The sequence below is a fragment of the Ambystoma mexicanum genome, chromosome 13 (genome assembly GCF_040938575.1).
Source record: "Ambystoma mexicanum isolate Mex_15411 chromosome 13, UKY_AmexF1_1, whole genome shotgun sequence".
In the NCBI taxonomy this organism is placed as follows: Eukaryota; Metazoa; Chordata; class Amphibia; order Caudata; family Ambystomatidae; genus Ambystoma; species Ambystoma mexicanum.
The window spans coordinates 522,568,445-522,591,685 of record NC_090938.1 but is presented as its reverse complement, the minus strand read 5'-3'; the positions used below and the strand labels follow the sequence as shown (position 1 = coordinate 522,591,685).

The window sequence follows — 23,241 nt, the reverse complement described above, 5'->3', positions numbered from 1 at the left end:
TGAGACCAGACTAATATGCAAAGGGATATTTCTCCTCTGTGAAGAGTGCAGTGAGCTAAAACATGGTTGCAGAGCCTCCTGAGTGAAATTTCATAGAACAGGTTATTTGAGCCATGTTAGTCCTCAGTAGAGGAGGTCCCTCCCTCCTGTTTAATGTATAAAATCATATTAATGCATTTATGTTCTACCTGTGGATTCAGCCTACTGTCCAAGAGCCATTTGTTTAACAAGGTTCACTATTCCAGTTTTGCCACTGCCACCTTCAACTCTCCCTGCCACTAGCTTCCTATCAGTCTGTCTGGATTAGCAATCTATACCCCTTGGTGGGTTGGTATGATGGTCTAACATGATTTAGCAATAAACCATGGTTTTCCTTTGGATTTCCCTGCCACTAGAATCAAAACTAGAACACAATCTAGACTTGGATTCCTAATGCTGGCCTACTGAGAAGTACAAATAAATTAGCACTGGCCAATTCCACTATGCACCTGTGGTAATGGGAGGCTTCACCAATAAGGGCAGTCCACAGTTGGTTTCCTAAACTAGAGGTATTTCAGTTCTCACTGTAAGGTTGGGCTTTGGGCTTGCATCTGCCATCGAATGGATTAGTCTGCCCCAATCCTCTGGGTTACCTTCTCTGCACCCTTTAAGAATCTAAGAGCCTTCTTGGGAAATGCCAATTCTGTAATTTGCTGAGTTGCGGGGCAACATTACAGCTACTCTTTTATGCTATGTGACAAAGAAATCATACAGCGCAACATTTTCACTGCCTTTTAGTGCCGACAGTGGAGTGTCACTTGGGGGTTTTCTTATTGTGGGAACCCAAAAGGGAAGTTGGATCTTGCGACTGTGTCTAACATCCATGTATTGGACCATATGCTCTCTACTTCTTGAAGATTTCCTATGACAAGGCCTACAAAGGATATGAGACTCACAATCTTTTCCAACACTTGCCTATGTGTAGGCCAGAGGATTCCAAGTATGGGCTTCAAAAGCCTCAATGTAACAAAGTTTTAGGATAACCATTCACCATGTAAATGACTACCATTTAGATGCACTGTATTTAAATATATTTTGTCTGGGGGTCCTGAAAGTCTGGAGAGGATTTGGCTCTTGAGGATCGAATTCTGGTGTAGATAATGGCTCATGTGCTATGTAAATGTGGTGTACCTAGCTATGGAGGACACGTTTGGTAGGGCTTAGAATTGTGGCGTTGTATCCAGATTAGAGTTACAGTGCAAGGTTGCTCCATAGGATAACTGGGTCCTCCTTCACCTACATGAATGTGAGTGCTCTGTCTTCAGGGGAGGGTATGGGTCACAGAGTCTGTAAGGAACCAAAGGAAGGTATGGGAACTTGGAACAGAGGGAGGAGACTTGGGCTCCTTTTCTTGGGTTATAGTGGGTTTGTGTGTGTGTTTTGTAATATGTACGGTCAGGTGGAGTCTGTAAAACTCACTAGTGTTGTGGAGGGTAGATATTTGTGTGCTCATAAACATATCTGTTAAATCCTTTGAGCTTGTGGAGTGTTCAGTCTGTTATGATGTTTGTGGTGGTCAAATGTACATGTTCGTGCAGATTGCAGTGGTGGTGTAAAGCATGATGTTTTTTTCACAAGGTATGAGGTGGTCTAATGGTTATGGGAGATGCTCAGGCATTAACATGGGGTATTGCAATTTACATAATATGTGTACCAGGGTGGAATTGTCTACTGGCTGCTGAGCTTTAAGAGTTTGATGTTGTGGTTAAAGAGTGTATATGAAGTCTGAATGCAGGTTGTAAATTGGTGATGTACTGATTACATGGGAGAAGGATGGGTGTTCCACGATTGGTAAGCTTTCAAACCTCCCTGTTGTCTTTGCGTGCAGTTCAATTGGATTTTCCTGAGATCCCTGCTAGCTGCACCCATTAGTGGTATCTCCTTACCCATCACCTTACTAGTTTGTTAAGACACCATCCCATTCAAAATCCATACAGCAGTGCAGGGGTCTACAAACTTTGGCTCTCCTGATGTTTTGGACAACATCTTCCATCAGCCCTAGCCAGCATAGTTAATGGTGTGGGTTAATTTGAGTCTCAGTTCAGCCCATCTGAAAAGCAGCAGGTTGCAGACCCTTGCAATAGTGCATACTTGTACATTTACAATCATTTACAATTCAGTGGGATCATTCCATTTCAGTAACAGCAGAAACTCATTAACTTTCTTTAAAGCAAGAATCCAAGTCAAACATCAACATCTTTTTTTCAAACTATTGCTTTCATCTGCAGACACACCAGGCATTTTGGTTGCTCTAGCCCAAACTGCCACACAGAGCATTTCAAGGAAGTCTTTGACAGGGTGGACAGGTCTCGATTGCAGACTAAACTCCGAGGCTGGGTTATGTGCCAATAACTTGTCTCAAAGATGCATATTTTACACTAGGACGATTGGACTATTATAAGACCAAAAGACCATCTCAGTATACATATACCTCTTCCAATTGTAAACAGCATTTGACACTCTTCTTTAGTTTGTTTCTATTTGCCCCACCAGAAGTGCTACTGGGGATGCATTTCTTTTCATCAAATATTGTGACGGGATGGAGAGCTTAGAAGGCACTGCCCTCATGGACCGTACAGTGCAGGTTTGGCACTTTGACACATTATTGCATGGACACATTTTGAAAGTCGATTTCTCTAAAGTAAAGGGCTCTAGGTGCAGTTGTGCGTGCTACGAAGCTGAGGAGGTATCAGGTAATATTATCCCCATAAATAATGTCGCCATACATATAGTCGCTGGAAAACGCCATAAGCAACATCATTTATGGGGATCATTTATGGGGTAAATGGGAGCGGGAGAGTCCCCCGCTCCATTTAAAAAAATATGGGGGTTGCAGGGGTGTCCCCCGCATGTTTCATGTGGTAATATCGCCGCAAAAAACGGTGCCATTCTTGATTGGCGACATTTTGGTGGGGATATTATCACATGGAACCACTGAGGAGGGATGGAATATCGATAGTTGGATAGCTTGATTACATACACCTTGCCTTGTTGTTTGCACACTAAAGCAATGATTGTGCATGGTAAGAATACTTTGTTAGTCATTCACTTTAATAAACAATTTGGCAGGATATCAGTGGACCCACTTTAAACGGGACTTTCTTTAGGGGTCATTTCAATGTTGTTATATGTATGATAGTGATACTGACAAACAGAAAGGAAGGCTTGGTGCTGAGGTCAAACCTTTGCACTTCCTCAGGATACTCACATCTTGATGCTATGACGATGCTTGATGTTAGGGTGCAGTCTGATTGAACTACTATCTAATATTCTTACTGGTGGAATTATCGAAGAAGCTCTTGAGTACTGTAAGTGGAATGTGTTTATGCTTGTTTGCTTCCTAGTTTTAAATAATATACTGAGAATAAGTAATCTTTTGAGTGCAGGTATAATTTTCATGAGATTCAGCATCAAGCCCTGAGAAGGATGATATGAAGTTTTGAACTGGTCTAGTGCTGACTGCCATGTACAAGGGAGGAGTTGGTGCAGATTAACATACTAAGATAAGAAATGTTTATGATGGTGTCTCCCTGCTAAAACCACATTAAATCTGTTTTGTGATTGTCCACTTAAGAGAATTTCATCTTCTCATAAAGCCAGTATAGAATAAGTACAGTTTGAGAACACAGCAGAAAGCCTACACTTTCTCACATATCCTCTCGCGATTTTGATTTCTGGATTTATTTGGTACACTTTCTTCTAGAGCCAAATCACATTCAATCTAACATACAGGGCCTCATTACGAGTTTGCCAGTATAAAAACAAAATTACCGGCATGCTGGTGCTACTGTGTCCATGTAGCACTGCTGCCGGAATCAGCGGTAGATTCTGAGTCAGCGTGCACGCGCATTCCGATATGCCGGAAACGGTAGCACCTGCATGCCTGTAACAGTCCCAAAAACCCCTATACCGGCATCCTCGATGACCATGACTCCGACACCAGCTTAGCGCATACCGATGTTACCAGTACCGGTATTACCAGCACCGGAATTAACGGCATCGGCGGAAGAGGAAATGTAAGAAAAACACAATCCACTGCAATCCTCAGTGCACAGGAGTGCGAGTGAAACCCTTAGCAGCTACCAACACCGAGAGACATGTCTGCAAGGCTACCTACAGTTCGTCACCGCAAGCAAAGGTTCAGTGAACATGAACTCAACATGCTTGCCGACACCCTTGTTGAGCACTCAGATGAAGTGTTTTGCACTGATCTGCGGCGCCAAACGCAAATCCATAAGAAGGCTATATGGGAGGAGGTTGCCTGTAAAGTTTCGGTGGTGGGGACAACACCCCGCACTGTGCGAGACTGCAAGAAGAGGTGGGACGACCTACGTCTCTGTGTGCCCAACCTCCTTGCCGCACAGTGCGGCCAGAGCATGGCTACAGGAGGGGGACCACCATCCCCTATCAAATTCCAGGCATGGGAGGAAACGTGCAGCACCATCATGCACATGGAGGCGTTAGAGGGAGTTGGAGAGGTGGATGCGTGAGATGTGACATCCGATGATGTCTGTGAGTCCCAGTAGGCCCAAAGTCACATCACACACCTTGTAGCCCCAATGCAAATGGCATGGTCAACTGATCCCTGCTGCCATTCCACCCACCGTCAACCTTGTTGTACACATGCACAATGTACTTGCCTGCAACCCGAACACAAACACCCCTGACACATCCCACATGGCCCTTTATTGGCCACACAAGTAGCATCTGCATGCACACATCACCCAGACAATGCCTAGCTGCTGTCGTCACCGCCGTGCTACAACATGCCCGAAGCCACGTCATGACAAGATGCACACATCAATGACACCCACCATGTCCCATCACGCCGAATCACCATCAACGCAGCAACAGCCATAGGCAGCACTCACTAATGAAACACATCCCTTTCACAATCAAACACAACATGTCACACAGTTCGTGTGGCATGCCCATAACACCCAAACCAGTAAACACCACTACCCCAGTCAACAGACACTACGCACACCATGGCCGCACACCAAACATGCACCCACAGTGCATCCCCCACACATGCATGTCTGCACTATGCCATGCCTTCCACCATGTCCATGACAATGCACATGATTCTGAAAGTACTAGCCCACACCCATTACTGATGCCCTGCCTCACTGTTCCCCACAGGCACAGCATCTGACAATGACGGGAAACTGCCAAACACATCCAGGGGCACAAGGGCACGGCCCGCCACAGGGAAAACACCAACTCGAGACAGGTTACCAGCAATTCTGCCACCAGACCGGAGCGTGCAACAACACCTTTGGGCCAGTCCCCCCGCCAGCAGGAGGCACCTGAAGCCAAGCAGCCCCACCAGCAGGAGACACCTGCAGCCAAGCAGCTCCGCCAGCAGGAGACACCTGCAGCAAACAGCCTCGCCAGCAGGAGACACCTGCAGCCAAGCAGCCTCGCCAGCAGGAGACACCTGCAGCCAAGCAGCCCCACCAGCAGGAGACACCTGCAGCCAAGCAGCCCTGCCACTAGGATGAACCTGTTGCCCCGGGCCCCCCGCCAGCAGGATGAACCTGCACCACTTCCACAAGGGTTTGGAGCCGACAGCATTGGGGAAGCCAGTGTGCACGACATACACAGCGACCCTAGCTATGAGGATGGAGCTGAATTCAGTCCCATGGGCCCTCGGAGCCCACCACCCATACCACAACCTGGACTACGTAATGAACGTGACATTGAGGGGCGCCTCATCAGGATGGAGGAACGGCAGCAGGCAATGCATGTAATGCTGCAGCAATACCTTGCTGAGGCACAAATCACATGCCAGGCGATGCAGGACACCTCATGGAACACCACACGAATGCTGGGCAGAGCCACGGAGGGGGTGTACCACCTGGCGAGGCGTGTGATGGAGGGCAATGGTATCATCTCATCCATGGTGGAGTCAATCGACGTGTTGGTACAGGCAATTGCCGAACAACGCCACATTACCACGCCACTGGCCCCATCCTCCAGCACAACACCCACGAGTTCTATGCAAAGCAGCCTGTGCTTCGTTCCCAGCGGCTCAATCGCCTGCCAGAGGGGCACTCCCTCCTACTAAAAGGGAGCATCCCTCCTACTAAAAGCGGGCATAAATAGGTCAAGGTTCTGGTGCGTGTGGGGAGGGATAGTTGGTGAGGGGGTGTGGGGATAGTTGGTGAGGGGGTGTGGGGATAGTTGGGGAGAGGGTGCGCGGTCAGTAGTACGGGATAGTAGTGGTAGTGGTAGGCAATGACAATCACATTTGTTCATAGTTATTCATGTCACAATACACCTGGTGTTTCAAGAAAACATGACTGGACATTCAGGATTTTTCAGTGTGAGTGCATTTATTCATGTACAGTGTCCAGTGCCCAGTCTGATCCATGTCCAGTGCCGTGTCTGCAATAGTTGATCAAAAGTAGTGTTGGATTAATTCTTGCCGTGTAGCACGTCCATCATTGCCATCGTGGCACAGTGCATTATCCCCATCTTCATCATCCTCATCCTCAGCCTCTGGTGGCAGCATGACCATGTCAGGGGGCAGGGGGACGTTGCGCTGGATGCACATGCTGTGCAACATGGTACATACCAGCACAATTTTGCCCACCTTCTCTGGGCTGTAAATGAGGGCTCCCCCATATCTGCTGAGGTAGCGGAACCTAGCCTTCAACAGGCCAAACCTCTGCTCGATGGTGCAGCGAGTGCGTACATGTGCACGGTTGTACGCCTCTTCGTACCTGTTGTGGAGTTGCCTGATGGGGATACCCGGCATCACCAGCATGGGAGCAAGAGAAAGGGTACATGTGAATTTTGTGCTCATTTCATGTTGGCACAGGCTGTACAGAGTTCATTTGAGAAGACTACCATGCACAGGGAATTATTACTTTACATGGCATAGGTTATTTCCTATATACCCCTAAGGGAATTTAGGCCGGATGCATGTGGGAGGGGCGGAGGGGTTCTGCAGTTGCTGTCACATGGACCATTCACTGTCAACCTGCCCTGACAAATCCCGTACAACTGACACCAATGAATGTAAATGTCATTGATGTGTTACTAATGAAAGTGGACTGTGCCTATACAGTGGGACTTTAGACATTCACATGATTTCCATTAGTTATTTAGTGGTATTCACGTTATGCAGTCTCCATCTACAGGACTTCATGTACACATCCATCTACATCGTAACACATATGACGAGGACCCATATCGAACAGTTGTATGTGTGAGGGGTAAAGGGTTACATAATCACATTAAGGCTGGGTGGGTGTTTGCATGGATGATTAAAGCTTAACTGGGTGAGGCCGCCAGGTTTGAATCATTTATTGGTGGTAGTAAAGGATTGTTGCATTTTGAACATTTGGACTAAACGCATTCTACTTGAAGGTGTCCCTTAAGGAGACATGACAAGCGTACTGACCAGCGGCGTACCTGTGAAATATGTGTGCAGTCACAAATTATTTCAGTGCAGCAGATAGTTTTATCTCTGGCTGACCATCGTGACTTGTGTTTTTACTTCACTGTGTTTTTGAATGTCATTCATTGTCACTATTATGTGGTGCATTCTGGTACATGTGGTTTGAGTTTTCTGCAGGCCCAAATACATGTGGTAATTTATGCACTGTACTTATTACATACAGGGAGATACGGCTGGGAAGGCCTTGCACTTCGGCATGCCACTACTGTGTAGAGCATTCAGTTACATCTCAACACTAGCAAGTTCAACGCACTCATAACGCTGTGCATGGTCATGTTCCGTTCTATGTGTGAGTTTGCAGATGATAAGGTTCCTTGGTTTTATCCTCATCTACCTTTGTCTTTTGTTGGCCTATCCAGCCTCTGTGCACTTAAACAGATGCTTGTTAAAGGTTACAGGATATTGCAGGCGGAGTGATGCTGGATTAATGCATACATTATGCACATCCGCTCTTGATGCATCTCATGCTGTGCTATGTTTCTACACTCCTCATGGCCTTGTGGTTAAACTGGCCCAGCAGCCAGGTTGCCTCTGCTGTTTACTGCCCCCCCATTTCAACACTCCTCATGGCCTTGTGGTTAGACTCACCCAGCAGCCAGGTTGCTTATACTGTTTACTCCCTCCTCCCCATTTCAACATTCCTCATGGCCTTGTGGAAGTACTAACCCAGCAGCCAGGTTGCCTATGCTTTTTACTACCCCCCCCACAATGCAACACTCCTCATGGCCTTGTGGTTAGACTCATCCAGCATTGCCTATGCTGTTTACTGCCCCCCCACAATTCAACACTCCTCGTGGCCTTGTGGTTAGATTCACCCAGCAGCCAGGTACAATGTCCAGCGTGTTGTGCCATGTAGCGGGACAGCGTGGAGTTGTGCAGTACCATGGAGCCATGTGTGGAGCCAGGGAATCTTGCGCAGCAATGTGTGATTATTTTGTGGGCATCGCACACCATCTGCACGTTGAGAGAATGGTACAGCTTCCTGTTGCAGTACACTACCTCCACAGCATGCCGGGCAGCCAGCGCCACATGTTTGCAGTCAATCGTACCTATTACATTAGGCATGCTGCAAGTGAATGAAATGCTATTTTTGTTGCATTCACCTCCTCTGCAGTCTGTGGTAAGCTGATGTGGTCATGTACGTGGGACAGGAGTCCATCTAGCACCTGGAAGAGCACACGGGAGAAAGAGGGTTGGGAGATTCCATGCAGCTGACCCACTGTGTGCTGATAAGTGCCTGTGGCAAGGAAGTGTAGCACAGACACTACCTTCAGCAAGGGTGGGATGGCTGTCCAAATATTTATTAGGCTCACCAGGTCATCATGTATCAGGTCCACTATAGTGGTGAAGGTGTCCCTATCCAGCGATGGGGAGATTAAATGGGGTGGCCCTTAAGCGAGGGATTGGTAGCAGCCTGCAGGGTACAACTGGCTGCACATTGGGTATTTGCTGGGCCATGATGGCCCTCCTTCTCCTCATGCACCTCCACTGCGTCCTCCGCCTCACTGCCTCCTCAATGAGTAGCTCTGCAGGCATGTCCCCCAGTTCCAGTACTGCTAGTGCCAATGGTAGCATTGTGGATTTGGAAGGGTTGTGGGGTGTGGTAGTGGTCCTTGTGTGCTGTGCCACATGCCATTGGCTCCACCTGTGCTTATTGTGAGCACCTGTGGCAGGTTTCTACACACCAGAATCCACTTAACGCCTGGTCCGCGATGCTGGTGTTTCCGGCATCATTGTACACATTATTACCGGCATGTACATGCCGGTGGTTGCGTGTCCATGCACCTCTTAATGTGATCTTACTTACGCCATACCTGTATCACTGGCACGGCTGCCGTGTGTCAACGCTGATACCGGCAACAGTGTTGCCAGGCACGGCATGTCCCTGGCTATGCCGGTAACACCGGCATCGCGACTCAGACTACACCAGTCTGGAAAAGGGTGCCGGAATGGAAATAACGGCAACGTTATTTCCGGACCGGCATTCTTGTAATGAGGCCCATAGTCACAAGCATGTGGGGTAATTCGAGAGAAAGGAGCGTATGCAGCTACAAATAGGTGTAGTAAATGTTGGAGAGGAGCTAGCGCCTTGGCTAGAACCTTCCTGCATCCCCCAAGCGCTTTACAATTAGGCAAGTCTTCTGTAAGCACTATAGCACTGAGAAAGCTTTTTTCATGCAAACATAATCACACACAGGCGTAGGCAGGCACTAAATGAAGAAAGTTAGTATTTAAATATAAGGTGCAAATAACCATCAGTTGAATACACTTGTAAATGTTATTCTGTTATTCTATGTGGTTTTAAAATCTCAAAGAACGGTGAACGCAGCCTGTGCTAAAAATAGACTACAGGCATTGCCTGGTGTCGGCTAGGTCTGGCAGAACACACAAAGTAACTCAACAGCTGCGTCCTGTCTATCAAAAGCCCATGCAGACTAAGAATAGGGGAGTGTACATGATCATGCACACAATGCAACATTATGGGAAAACAGGGTTTTAAGCGGAATTACTGGACCAGATCAAATATAAGAATATTGAGTGAAGTGTTGAGAGTATGGCGGCAAGGTGTGTTTATATATAAATGTTCATAATATAGCAAAATGATGAAAAATGAAGTGACAATGTATTCCTGCTTAGGCAGCAGTATGCTGAGTAGTTTGTAACCTGCCCATGCAAGAAGGAAGACTGCAGCGACCCTTTTAAGGAAGTAGAACAGTTTTGGATGAGCTATGCCAGTATCCAGTAACCAAGTTGAACAGTATTTAAGGCGCCTGCTTGGCATCAGTGTGAAGGAGCCGGCCACGGAAAAAGGACAGAATGCTGGTCGGGGGGTGGGGGTGGGGGGGGGCAGAGTCCTTTGCCCACCCCCCATCCTCATTTTTGTACAGATTAAATTTCCTTGCAAGACAAGACTCTTGGCCTCATAATATGAAGTTATACGTATCTATGTATATATGAGATTTATAGTCTGAGAGTGCCTAAATTGCTCTGACGATATCCTTGACATTTCTACAACTTCTGAAATTGATTTTGCAATCTGTGTCTTCTGATTGACTACAACATTCTACTTTGCCATTAACCTCAAGGGCTTCCATGATGGCTGCCCTGCTCCAGCTTAGAAGTGCTGCCCTGCTGCTGCCTCCGCCAGCCTCCACTCCCATCTGCTGGACTGGGGCATGTTGGCCAATCCCTGCATCCGGGAGGCGGGAGCCGGCCTGTTTGCACTAACGCTGTGTCTGTCTCCATCAGTGCCGGAAGTACGGTAGGGCGGATCAAACCCACTCAGCGCTTTACTATAATGAACATTGCATCCTACTGGTCAAATTACCAGTCTACCTGGGCACACACCACCCCCTATGGACTGCCGGAACTAGCCCGCTACCACCGAACTCTCTGCACAAATGAGCTTCACATAATGTGTGTGTATCCTACATACGGTAAGACACTGTGAAACAACGCTAGCTTAATGAATAGCAATCTGTTACCCTCAACAACTGTATGAAATCCTTTGCACATTAGCTTTTACAATGTTATGGGTGACACTATGTGATGGCTCATATTTACCCCTACTAGCTCAGTTAACCACCTACTTGCCAGTGCTTTAATACAATACACTGTTGAATAATTATGTACCCCGTTTTTTCTCTCACCACATGCTCTGATGTGGCCGCCTTGCAACATGAGGTCAGGCTTTCCCATTTCATGTACCTGGGCCTTTCCAATTGTAACCGCATGCATTTATGCAGCAGACTTGCAACATGAGGCCAGTCTTTTCCATTTCATGTACCTGGACTTGTCCAATTGTAACCGCATGCTCTGATGTAGCCGCCTTGTAACATGAGGTCAGGCTTTCCCATTTCATGTACCTGGACTCTTCCAGTTGTAACTGCATGCTCTGATGTAGCCGTCTTGCAACATGAGGTCAGGCTTTCCCATTTCATGTATCTGGACTCTTCCAATTGGAACCCCATGCTTTGATGTAGCCGCCTTGCAACATGAAGTCAAGCCTTTCCATTTCATGTAGTTGAACAGTACAACACTTTTGTTTTGTATGTAACCACCTTCTTACGTTTAAGCGCCCAGATACCTGAGGGTTTGGCACGCTATATAAATGGCAAAATAAATACATAAATAAATAAAGCAAGCACAAACTGGGCTGGGATGCAGCTGAGCGCTGTAAAAAAGAGGTTGCGCCCAGGAGTTACAAGAAGGATGCAGGCGTAGCAGAGGAGCTGGGATCCATAGGTAGCAGAGAATAGTTTTTAATAACATTCATTCTAATACCCTACTTCAAACCAGCTCATTTACCACCCCCCATCAACAATCCCAACTTCCACTCTCAATGGACAATTTCACTAGAAACAACCATAGCTCACCATGCACCAACATCTACTTTGGTGATTTCAACCCAGGTACTTCAAAGCCAGGCAACAGCCTCATATCGAACAGCTCCCTCACGCCACTCTCCTCCTAAAACCCTGCACAACACATCACCACACAACACCCTGGACCTCCTCATTTCTTGCAGAAATGTAGTTTCTGTGCAAAATTGAATCTGGGTATCATGGTCAGACCACTTTGCCCTTCTTTTCACATTGACTCTACCACGCAACAGCCGTCCATGTGCCACACATATAACCCACCCCTCACTAGGCAAATGAAAAACATCACAAATGCAGCCCTCACACCAACCCTACCATACTCAACAATAACACCACCATCAGCCATACACTTCAGACGCATGGACAGAGCATGGCAAAATAACCCATATCCCTCCACCAGAAATATGTTATTTAGGAAGTATTAGAATACCGCTGGGCGTTGCATAACCCTTAAAGGGTGATGGCCATACCCAGTGTCAAAGCTACCAGCTACTTCCAAGAACTTCCAACCACTCCAATCACATAGTCTCTTTTCAATATCAGTTCACTTCCAAAACCACCATCCACACCACACATACCCTCCTCCACCTCAGTATGCAACTCCCACATAGACTACTTCAACTCCAGAATTCAAATCAGACAAGCCCTCCCCTTCATGGACCCACTCCTTCCTTCCACTCCCAACCCTCCCACACATGGGACACTTTCTACTCCATTAACCAGACACCCTCATCACCCTCGCAGCCAAAACAGAAATAGCACACTTTCTGGTTAACATGCTCAACTCAAGTGACATCTAACTGCATCAACAACCTGGCTCACACGTCATGCTCTTGGTCCCTAAAGCAGTTTTCACAGCCATCAATGGCATACTTCGGGGGCTGCTCTTGGGGGTTGGTGGGTGAAAGGGGCGGACAGCCACATATTGCACCCAAAACTCTCCAGTGCTCAGCATGGGAGGGAGGAATTGGTCTACCTTGCCTCCGCAGATAAGACTGGACAGCGCAACTTGGAGTTGTGAATGATTGGCTTCATGGCGACCCCAGGCTTCCCCATATAGAGGGGGAGAAAAGGAGAATGGGAAGAAATCACCCATGCAAGCATTGTACAGGGATGGGAAGGGTACCGCAGATCTGCCCGGGATGACGCTACATATCCGGCAAATTTGGGCTGACCCTCATCATCACATTATCTGGGGAGGGAAACCTACGCTGGATCAGCCCGTCTAGAACAACAGGTATATCTCTGAAATGTAAAAAATGGGCCATTTTGCGAGTTGGGAGCAAAGGGGGGTACTGCAGGACACCTTTCAGTTATCGAACAAGGAACACTATAGACACTTGCAACTAAAGCACACCATTGGTTCTCAGTTCCCCGTCTTGGAAGGGGATCCGAAGTGCTCCTCCTTGGAAGCCAAACTTTTCCCGGAGCGTATAGCCACTAAAGTCACCTCCACGCAGCACCAGGTGCTGACGGTGCTTGGAGCCCAAGAGCTGTCCCGACTCAAAGAAAGATAGAAGTCCGAGGAATGGAGGAATGGGTGGACTCCGCCTTATCCAATATAAAACATTACATCAGGCATATCACCCTTGGGCGGCAATGGCACGGTTCGGAGTGGACAGTGGCATGTGCCTGGGGTGTGGGAGGGCGGAGGGTACCTTTTTCCACATGTTGTGGAGTTGTGAATCAACTCAGGTCTTCTGGGGTAAGTACATTCGTAGGCTATCAGGGCGCTGAGGTCTCTGGTTCCATATGACCCAAAAGTGGCACTATTGGGGATCTGGGGGGAAGAGGGGTTAACCAGGTACGAAAAAACATTCCTCTCTGTACTGCTGAGGCTGGGGAAGAGGCTCATAGCTGCAATGTGTGGCTCAGCAGAAATACCAAGAGGAGTCAGTGACAGACAATGTACCGCCCTTGATTGCTGTTTTCTTCCCGTCATGCACAAGACTGAACTGCTATCCGACATAGACCTCTCCGAGTAACCGTGGTCTTGTATGTGTTAATGCAATATTCTTGAAACCATATAATCAAGCTCTGGCAATCTTTTGTTTGTCTTATTATGTGTTTTATTTGAAAACCATAAACAGATATATTAAAAGAAAACTGCCTCCACACTGGGCAAACATTATCAACTTCTCTCTCACACAGCACCATAACCCTGCACCGAAAGCAGGAACAATCCTCCCCCTCCTCAAGGCCTCTCACCCGCCGAACATTACCATTTCATCACTATTCTGCCATTCCATTCCTAATTGGAATTATGGAATGCTTTGGCACAAGGGAACTCTAACAGCACATCACGACTAACAACCTCAACCCATTCCAATCAGGTGTATACCTCGGCCACAGCACTGATACTACAACCTCCACAACAGCACTGACAAAGCACCCACAGCCCTTCTAGTTTTCCACGACCTCTCCACAACTTTTGACACCATTGACCACACCATCATTATAAACATCATATCCCACAAGATGAACCTCTCAGGCACTGTTCTCAAATAGTTTTGTCTCCTTTCTCAGTGACAGGACACACTTCACATCAAACCACCCTATCAATCAAATCCCACCCCAGTCGAGTATGGGGTGTCACAAGAATCTTCCCTATTGTTCAATCTATAAATTGAATCCCTCTGACAGACTCTTAGCTGCCACAACATGAAACTGTTTCTCCACCATTACAACTTGGATCGCCACCCACTTCATAAAACTCAAGCTATCTATGGAATACCTCCTCATCTGCCTCCCCTGTCACAAACCAGACCTCATCCTCTGGATCAAAGAACCAACCACTGACAAACCACACATTTCCCTGACCACACCAGTCAAGTCCCTAGGCTTACCCATCGACTCGCAACTATCCTTCACAGACCACGTAGCTGCTGTCACTAAACATGCATCCTAAAGCTGCACCTCCTTCGCAAGATAAGACAAATCATTCTCCTTAACCACTGCCTTACCGTGATCCATGCTCTAGTTCTTTCCAAGCTGGAATACAAAAACACAATCCTCAGTGGTCTCCCGAAGAACATGTGCGTCCCTCTGAATGCCATACAGAACACAGCAGCACTTACTCAACACTCACATATTACCCAAGCACTTTCCCAGCACTGGCTGCCTATGCCCCAGAGAATTGCTTCCAAAGCACTATGTGCTGTATACAAGGGTATACATCTCAAAATCCCATCCAACAAATTGAAACTCATCACCCACACAAACCCCAGGTAAGTCAAACAAGATCTCTTACACATTCCACTCTACACACTAACCTGCACCCAAAAACAGGCCTTCACCCAATGGGTACCCAGAGCTGGGAACACCCTCCCAAACCACATTGGCGATGCCCCGTAAATCATCACGTTCTGCAAAATCCTCAGATCTTACCTATTTCTCTCACCACCTAATCCATCCAGAGTACCTTCATCGGCATCCTTTGTCTATACTGATATTCTTGTCCTATTCTAAAAAACATTAGGCCTCATTATGAGTCAGCCGGTCCGGAAAGAATGGTGGTGGTAAAACCGCCACCACCGTTCTTTCCGGACCAGCTGATTCTGAGTCCTGCAGGCGGGAGGTGTCACTCCCGCCAGGTCTGACCTGGCGGGTTTAACACCACCCGCCTGCAGGCGGAAATGGAAACACTGGCTCCGTGATAGACGGAACCAGTGTTTCCATTGTACCCATCTCCATGGAGTCCTATGGGACTCTGTGGGAATGGGGACTTACACAATTCCGCCTCTGGAATTCCCTGGTCACCGGGGTCGTAATGCCCCAGTAATTCCTGGAATCACAGAGGCGGAATGGTAATACAAGTCTTGCGGTAACCTGCCGGTTTTTCCGGCGCGGTTACCACCGGACTCGTAATGAGGCCCATTGTAACTTCTTTTGCACCTCCTCTCTGAAATTTGTCAAGCACTCCAAGACCCTCTGGGTGAGCCAACACTTTACAAAAGTTTAAATAAATCTAAAAAGTAAACAATTACTTATTGAAATCTGTATACATCGGATGGCATCATTCCATGTCAAGACCATAGGCAGGTATTATGCTTTTTTCCATTTATTTTCAACGCCCAAGCAACACTGACTTAAGGCAACGTAGCACCCATTTATCAACAACACTACATTTCCCATGAAACTCTGGAAAATGTGGGCGTTCAAACAATAACAACAAGACTGCCATCAGTTGACAGCATTCCACCAATCCAGAGAATCCACCCCCCTACAAACTGACTACCCTATCTTCTGAAGACCTCTTCACTGTTAAAGCAGCATATTAGTACTCCTTTACTGCTTTCTGCATGTCATATGGGATTGTTTGTGGGAATGTTATAAATGCCCTACTGAGTGAGCACAACTTCAACTGTGTTTTTACAATTGGGAGAGCAGGCTGGTATTCTTTCTTTTTACATTTTCTTTCCTTCATAAAGGGTGGCGCTCCACACCGGTTATCAATAGGTGCTCCAGGTGTGGCACTCTGTGGCTAAGAGGAGAGACCTCAGCCAAACTCCCACAGTGGTGCATTTGGTGTTCCTTGCTCCTCACACCAGCATCCTACTGGGATATAGGGTGTGAGGCGACCACATGGAGGTTCCTGGCAGAGTGCTAGTTTTTGGGGCATTGACTTCCATCTCCAAGTGGGCTCTTCATGCAGGAAGCCATGTACAAATTAGTTGGTGGGGTAACGCCTCCCTAACAAATAAGCACACCAGCAACTCTGACAGCTACAGCAGTCGGCCCAGCAATTGCAGAAGTGTAGAGCACTACTGGAGGCTGCACACAGAGACGCACAGTACCGTTCTGTCCTTAAAGGGCAAGGGCAAGAACATTAAGAGTGCTAGTCCAAAAAAAAGAAAGAAAATTAAAATAGAGGCATGAATACTCATGTATTAACAGGGAAGACATCATCAGAAATATGTTATTTAGGAAGTATTAGAATACCGCTGGGCGTTGCATAATCCAAAGGGCATGAACCTGTACGACCATATCTAGTGCTAAAAGCGGTTTTCCACTCTTCAACCTTCGCCATTTTCACCAGATTATATGCACCCTTGAGATCCAATTTGGTGTAGATCTTGCTATCCTGAACTTGGTCTAGAAGAGGTAATGGGTAACGGTTCTTTATTGTGATGGAATTGAGTTGGCGATAGTCAACACATGGCCTCAATTCGATTTCATCCTTCTTGGGTATAAAAAATATTGGGGCCCCAGCGGGGAGATGGAATGCCGAATGAAGCCCTTCCCAAGATTATCTTCTATGTATTGCTTTAAGATGATATTTTCTGTTTCAGAGAGGGCATAGGTACATCCTTGAGGTATCTTAGCTTCAGGAATGAGTTCTATAGTACAGTCGTACTCCCCATGGGGAGGGAGTTTTTCTGCTTCCTTGGGGTCGAATACGTTGAGATAACTGGAGTATTCTGAAGGTATATTCGACAATGTGGCAAGGATATGTTGAGGGTTCTCTGAGGATAGGGGAACTGTCTTGGGTTGTGGTGCTAGGTCAGCTGGAAACCAAGGCGGTAAGATCTGGGTACAAGACAAGAGGCCTTGAAACGTGAGGCATTGCTTCTTCCAGTCTATAAGAGGGTTGTGGTGTTTTAACCAAGCTATTGCAAGTATTACCCGATAGTGTGTAGCGGCTATGACATCAAATGCCACAAATTCATGATGGTACATGGCACATGTCATGAGCAAGGGAGGGGTCCGAAGGGTAATGGGTCCAGAAATTAGTGTAGAACCGTCTACAGAGATTATGGGTTCGGCATGGGCTTTGGGAAGCAAGGGAATAGAGTTCCTTTGTGAGAAGGAGATGTCTATGAAATTCCCTGTGGCTCCACTGTTTACTAAGGCAGCTACCTTATCCCTTCTTTGGGATTCCCATGATAATTCGACCTAGATGAACATATGAACAGACTGACTGGGTGTAATTGGGCAAAGACAATGCAGGGAATACATTGGACTCGTACTGGGATTCCCCTTCAAGAATGAGTCATGGCGTTTCCCGACGTGGGTTTTATGGGGCACACTGGTACAGAATGACCTGTTTCCCTACAATAGAATCAAAGGTTCAGTTTCCTCATTCGCTCTCTTTCTTTTAAAGGAACAGGACCTCTAACACTCCCTAGTTGCATGGGTTCAGGATCAGGAGACAAAGAACTATCTTTCCCCCATCAGGGATTTGGTCTACGGAATTCCCATTTACTTTTCTCCACTGTTCTGTCACTGTTTCTCTGATTACTTCTTATCATGAGTGAGATCAGTTCACTAATAGTGCTAGGAGGGTTTACCACAGTGCTAAGAGTATCTTGTAAGTCTTCTCTTAGGCTTTTTATTGAAATTGGATAATTGGGCATCTTCAGGCCATTTCGTTTGCGCTGCCAATCCACGTAAATGAGCGATATAGAAGAGGAGATTTGAATTCCCCTCTCAAATCCCCAACAATTCATTACAAAACGACTGGAGGGCATTTTATCTGTCGAACATGGACTGCAAGGCAGTAAAAAACCCATCATAATCATTTAGCAATGGGCTATTACTATCTATGTTAAGTGTGGCCCAGGCCAGGGCATTTTTCTCTAGATTGAACAAAATAAAGGAGACCTTTGCCTGGCTGGCGGCATAGACCTGTGGTTTATTGAGGAAATGAATCCTACATTGAGTCATGAATGCCTTAAAATCCCTGGGGTCACCCCCGTATTTTGAGGGCATAGGTGGGGAGGGTATACCCTGATATGGGTTAGGTTTGGTTAAGGTGACCGTGTTGAGAATAGGTCAAGTCTCAGATTTATCTGAGGAACCTCCACTAGTAGAAGGAGCACCTCTGTAACCCAGCCCTTACCAGTAGGGGTAGGCTTTTTTACCACTTGTTCTACAGTATTTTGTAGAACAGTGATGATTGGTATAACAGCGCCTTCTCCTGTTTGGAGTTGGTCATGTCCACCTGCAGCTTTTGGACGGCATCAGCTAGGTCTTGCAGAATTGCCTCCATGACCCAGGAGAAAACAAAAGTTCTTGCAATCTGTCAAGTATCTTGGATGATCAAGATGGATGAGAACTTCCTTGGGAGTCCTGGAGACAATGGCCATCATTTCAAGGTTGGTGATAGTCATGGCGCTATTAGCACCATGACTACCACCAATAACGGGACCGTGTCCAGTCCCGTTAAATGGGGATTTACCGGTCCAGTCCGACCTTGGCGGAACCGGTGAGTCCCCATTGTAAAAGCCATTCCCCATTCCCATTTGAGCCCCCATAGGGCACAATGGGAAGGAGGAAGGCGCCAATAACGGTACCAAAAATTGCGGTAACGTAATTGGCCCTGATTTCCCTTAACGGGTTCCGTCCATAACACCTGGCAAAACCAGGCATTAAGGAAGGGACCCGCTAAGGGAACTCGGAACAGGGTGCAAAGGGATTACCGGCACCAGTGTCCTTACCGGTGCCCGGTATCCCTTTGCGCCCACCTCGTAATGAGGCCCAATGTTACCCCAATCCACGAAGAAAAGCCCACTGGGACACTCTGAAAGTCACCCTCAGCGGAGCTCTCCTCATAGACAGGAGTGCTACGTGACACCCTCCCTTACCTGGAACTTCAATATGGATGTCTCAGGAGGATGTAACAAAGTACAGTATTAATGTAGAGGAGGACAGGTATGTACAAAAATTCCCCCAATGGCACCAAACCCCATAAATACCTGTTCCTGGACAGCCTCCAACCGTGGATGTAGTGTGACTGGGAACCCCCTGTGAGGGTCTGGATAAATAGTAGAGAATCAAGAAACAAGAAAACCTAAGTACCCAATCTATAAATACCTAGTGCAGGAATCATGGAATCTGGTAACAGCATACATAAGGAAAGACTGTTGCAAGAACGGGAAGTACTGAGAGGATGCTGTTTTTATAATCTTAGGAGTGTTAATGGTTGCTCCGAGATGATGGCTGGTGATGCGCGAGACACGATTAGAGGAAAGGACCTCAAAGTGGGGTCATGTATCACGCAGCATCTTAGCATTCTTTCGGCATCAGAGACGGTGATAGCCGTGTCGGTCCCTAAGCTGCCACAGGAGTTTGTAAGCTCCCAGAAAAGACGGCGGCACCGAAGGACCACAGCGCCTGGGGATAGAAGGTATGCCTGGAGTCCTGCCGGTCCTTCCGGTCCTAACAATGCTGAAGTCTTGGGATTTCGAGAAAAACTTCTAGCTCCAGGGAGAGCTGGGATACCGCCACTTCCAAGATTGTATACAGCCTCTTGGGGTGTGAAGTGGTTGGTGTCTGAAGTGGAGCCTGCATCCGGTTTCATCTTCTTGAGCATCATTCTTGAATTGTGTGGTGGATTTAACAAAGTAAGGGAAAGTGTACTGGACAACAGACACATACAACTCTTCCATTTTCACAGGTCATGTCACAGTGAAAGTCTTACCAGTGGGGGAATGCCCACTAGTTTGTTGCATGTTGAAAAGAGTAAGGTTAATAACGCCCCCTGTCTGCTCTCTGTGCTGCCCTATGGGATGTGAATATAGCTCCAAACCGACTTCACTATTGCGTCAATAACACACACCCGTCCGATATATCCTTAACGGGTAAACTCACTACTCTGCTATGCTTAGTTCCCTGCAGGCGAGTGCCTGACGTTCCATGTTCGTACTTAGTGGGCAGGATTTACTCTCTAAGTGTAGTGATATTTCTCATTATGAGATTCATATCTGTGTTTTCCAAATCATCCCAAATTATGCAGAATTTGTTGTCTCAGTGGTTATGAGAAGTACAGAGCTTCTTTGCAGGAAGTTCCCAAGGGCATCTACGTATAGCGATCAGGAAATCGCACAGGGCAGTCACGTTGCTGACAACAGAGAGATGGGTTGGATGGAAGATCTCTCAATCCAGTATCTACAAGATGGTTGACTAATCCAGCAAATTATTCTTTAGAGATTTTTGATCGCAAACCTATTGGACTGCCTGTTTTGTTAGTGGTGAGTAAGCTTTAAACAAGAATAATACTCACCTCCATTCTTGACATAGAATGAAGATTTCTCAGAATAACGTATAGGAAAGTCTTACATCTATTAAAGATAAAGAGGCAAGCATTACCCATCCTATGTTTTTAAATGATATGTACTTTGATAGTAACCTTATGGGTAAATAATGTTAGGGATAACTGTTCCTTGTTAATTTACAAAGCAATAATATTTGAGCTGCTTTGGAATGTTGTCTGTAAAATATGTTCACCGACGATCAACTGTTTTGATGTTGTCACGACCCGGCCAGGTTGGAAATTGCCTTGGCGTTTATCCGAGCGCTATTCGGCAAGTAAAAGTCCCTGAGACTACAACTCCCACAACGCCTGCTGTCATAGCCGCGTGAAGTACGCGTGACGTTGTGATGATTTCATTTGTTGGGAACGATATATAACTCCCATCTACCCGGAGATCGAGTGCTCCTAAACTGTCGTTAGTTGCGAGCTCCCGGACCCGTTTCTTGAATCCTCGACTAACCAGCGCCTGAATCAACTTATTGCCTTCGCCTTGTCCGTACCTGCTTCCTGACGCCAGCCTCCCTCGATTGTTCCCCTTGGATATTCTGAACCCGGCTTACTCATTCTCGACCCCCTAATTCTAAATCCTTAAACTTTGGTGACCCGATACCTCAAAAATCTCTGTAAGGAAATTAGCGTGAAGTGAACGCTCACTTCCCGATTCAATTTTCCTTTTACTTCTGTTGCTTCGAACTATATTTTGGGACGCTTTGCTGTTTACCGTTTGGATTGCTTTTGAACCTTTATTTGGGACGCTTTGCTGTTTACCTTTTGGATTGCTTTGAACCTTTATTTGGGACGCTTTGCTGTTTACCTTTTGGATTGCTTTGAACCTTTTATTTGGGACGCTCTGCTGTTTATACTTTGGATTGCCTTGAACCTACTTGGGACGCTCTGCGGTCTTCGCCCTGGTGATCCTAAGATACTGGCAAACTTCCACTCCTCCCTCCCTACAATTCGATACTAGTAGGTTACTGGTATATTATTTCTACGGTGCAGGTAAGAGTGGGGATTGGGGCTGGTGTTGGCTGTTTGTTATTCCAACACTACTTGGCTGCATTTTTCTGAACAACTGTTTTCTTTGTTTTGTTCTTTGTCCCTCTAGCTCTGACGATTCTGTTCCGGCCTTTTCGCTCAAGCCCCCAACCTGTCAGGTTTATTTATCCCTGAAGGCTGAGCTCTTGGGAGGGAAGTCTTGGGCGCATCTCCATAAAAGCCCAGGATTACTTGAGCAAAAGGAAATACTGCATACAACCAGAAAACAACCTCTGGGTTGTGACAGATTTAGGAGCCTAACATAACGCCTATTGGTTAAGGAAGCCGCATCTGACCCGATGACAGCTCTCATGCAGGCTTTTTCCGCCTTGCGTACCGATATGGCATCTGCCCATGCGACCTTACATCAACGCATGGATGTATTACAGAGCTTTGTGCAGCCATTACCCCATGATGAGGAATTCGGGGATGGCGCTGCAGCGGCACCTCCTCCTGTATTTCCCCCAACTCCAGCTCCGGTGGTTCTTCCTGGGCCATTTCCTTTGGCCCCACCCGAACGCTTTTTGGGGGATCCCAAGGCGTATCGGACTTTCGTGAATCAATGTCGCCTTCACTTTCTTTGTCGACCTTTGGCGTTTCCAGATGCTACCACTAAGGCGGCCTTCGTTCTCTCCCATTTAGGCGGCACTGCTGCAGCATGGGCTAATCCTTTGTTGGAAGCTAATGATCCGGCTCTTTATGACTTTGATCGGCTAATTCTATCCATGAACAGCGTTTTTGATATGCGATACAAAGCACAAACCACGGATTTAGAATTTTTAGCTATAAATCAAGGCAAGACGGATCTGTTGACCTACCTGGCCCGTTTCAATCAGTTGGCGGCTGAAACCACTTGGCCAGAACAAAAGAAAGCGGCTGTTTTCTACAAAGGTTTGTCGGAGGACCTAAAGGACGCCTTATCAGTGGTGCCCGCCCTTCCTCCTGGTTTTCCTGAGCTACTCGACCTGGTTCTCCAAGTTGATGCTCGGATTCGGCAAAGACGGGGCGAACGTCGGTACCCTGATATTCGTACCTCTTCCCGGTCAGATAGCACTACTACGATTCCTCAAGGCGAGGTTGAACCCATGCAAATTGGGGCCATCAGGGGTCCATTGTCTAAGGCTGAACGAGAGAAACGGGCACTGAATAACCTATGTTTCTATTGTGGCCAGTCAGGACATTATATACGGCTATGTCCTAAAAGACCAACTAAACCGGCGGGAAACGCCAGGACTCGTCCATGAACCGGGCCTTTAGGATGAGTCAAACGTACCCGGGCTCGG

At 46.9% G+C, this 23,241-nt stretch overlaps 1 protein-coding gene across 5 annotated transcripts in view; it reads right to left on the bottom strand.

The window, feature by feature from the left end:
- LOC138521417 (spermatogenesis-associated protein 21-like) overlaps positions 1–23,241 on the bottom strand; it is a 1,690,677-nt gene that overhangs the window by 1,357,923 nt on the left and 309,513 nt on the right. The gene's annotated exons all lie outside the window — the stretch shown is intronic.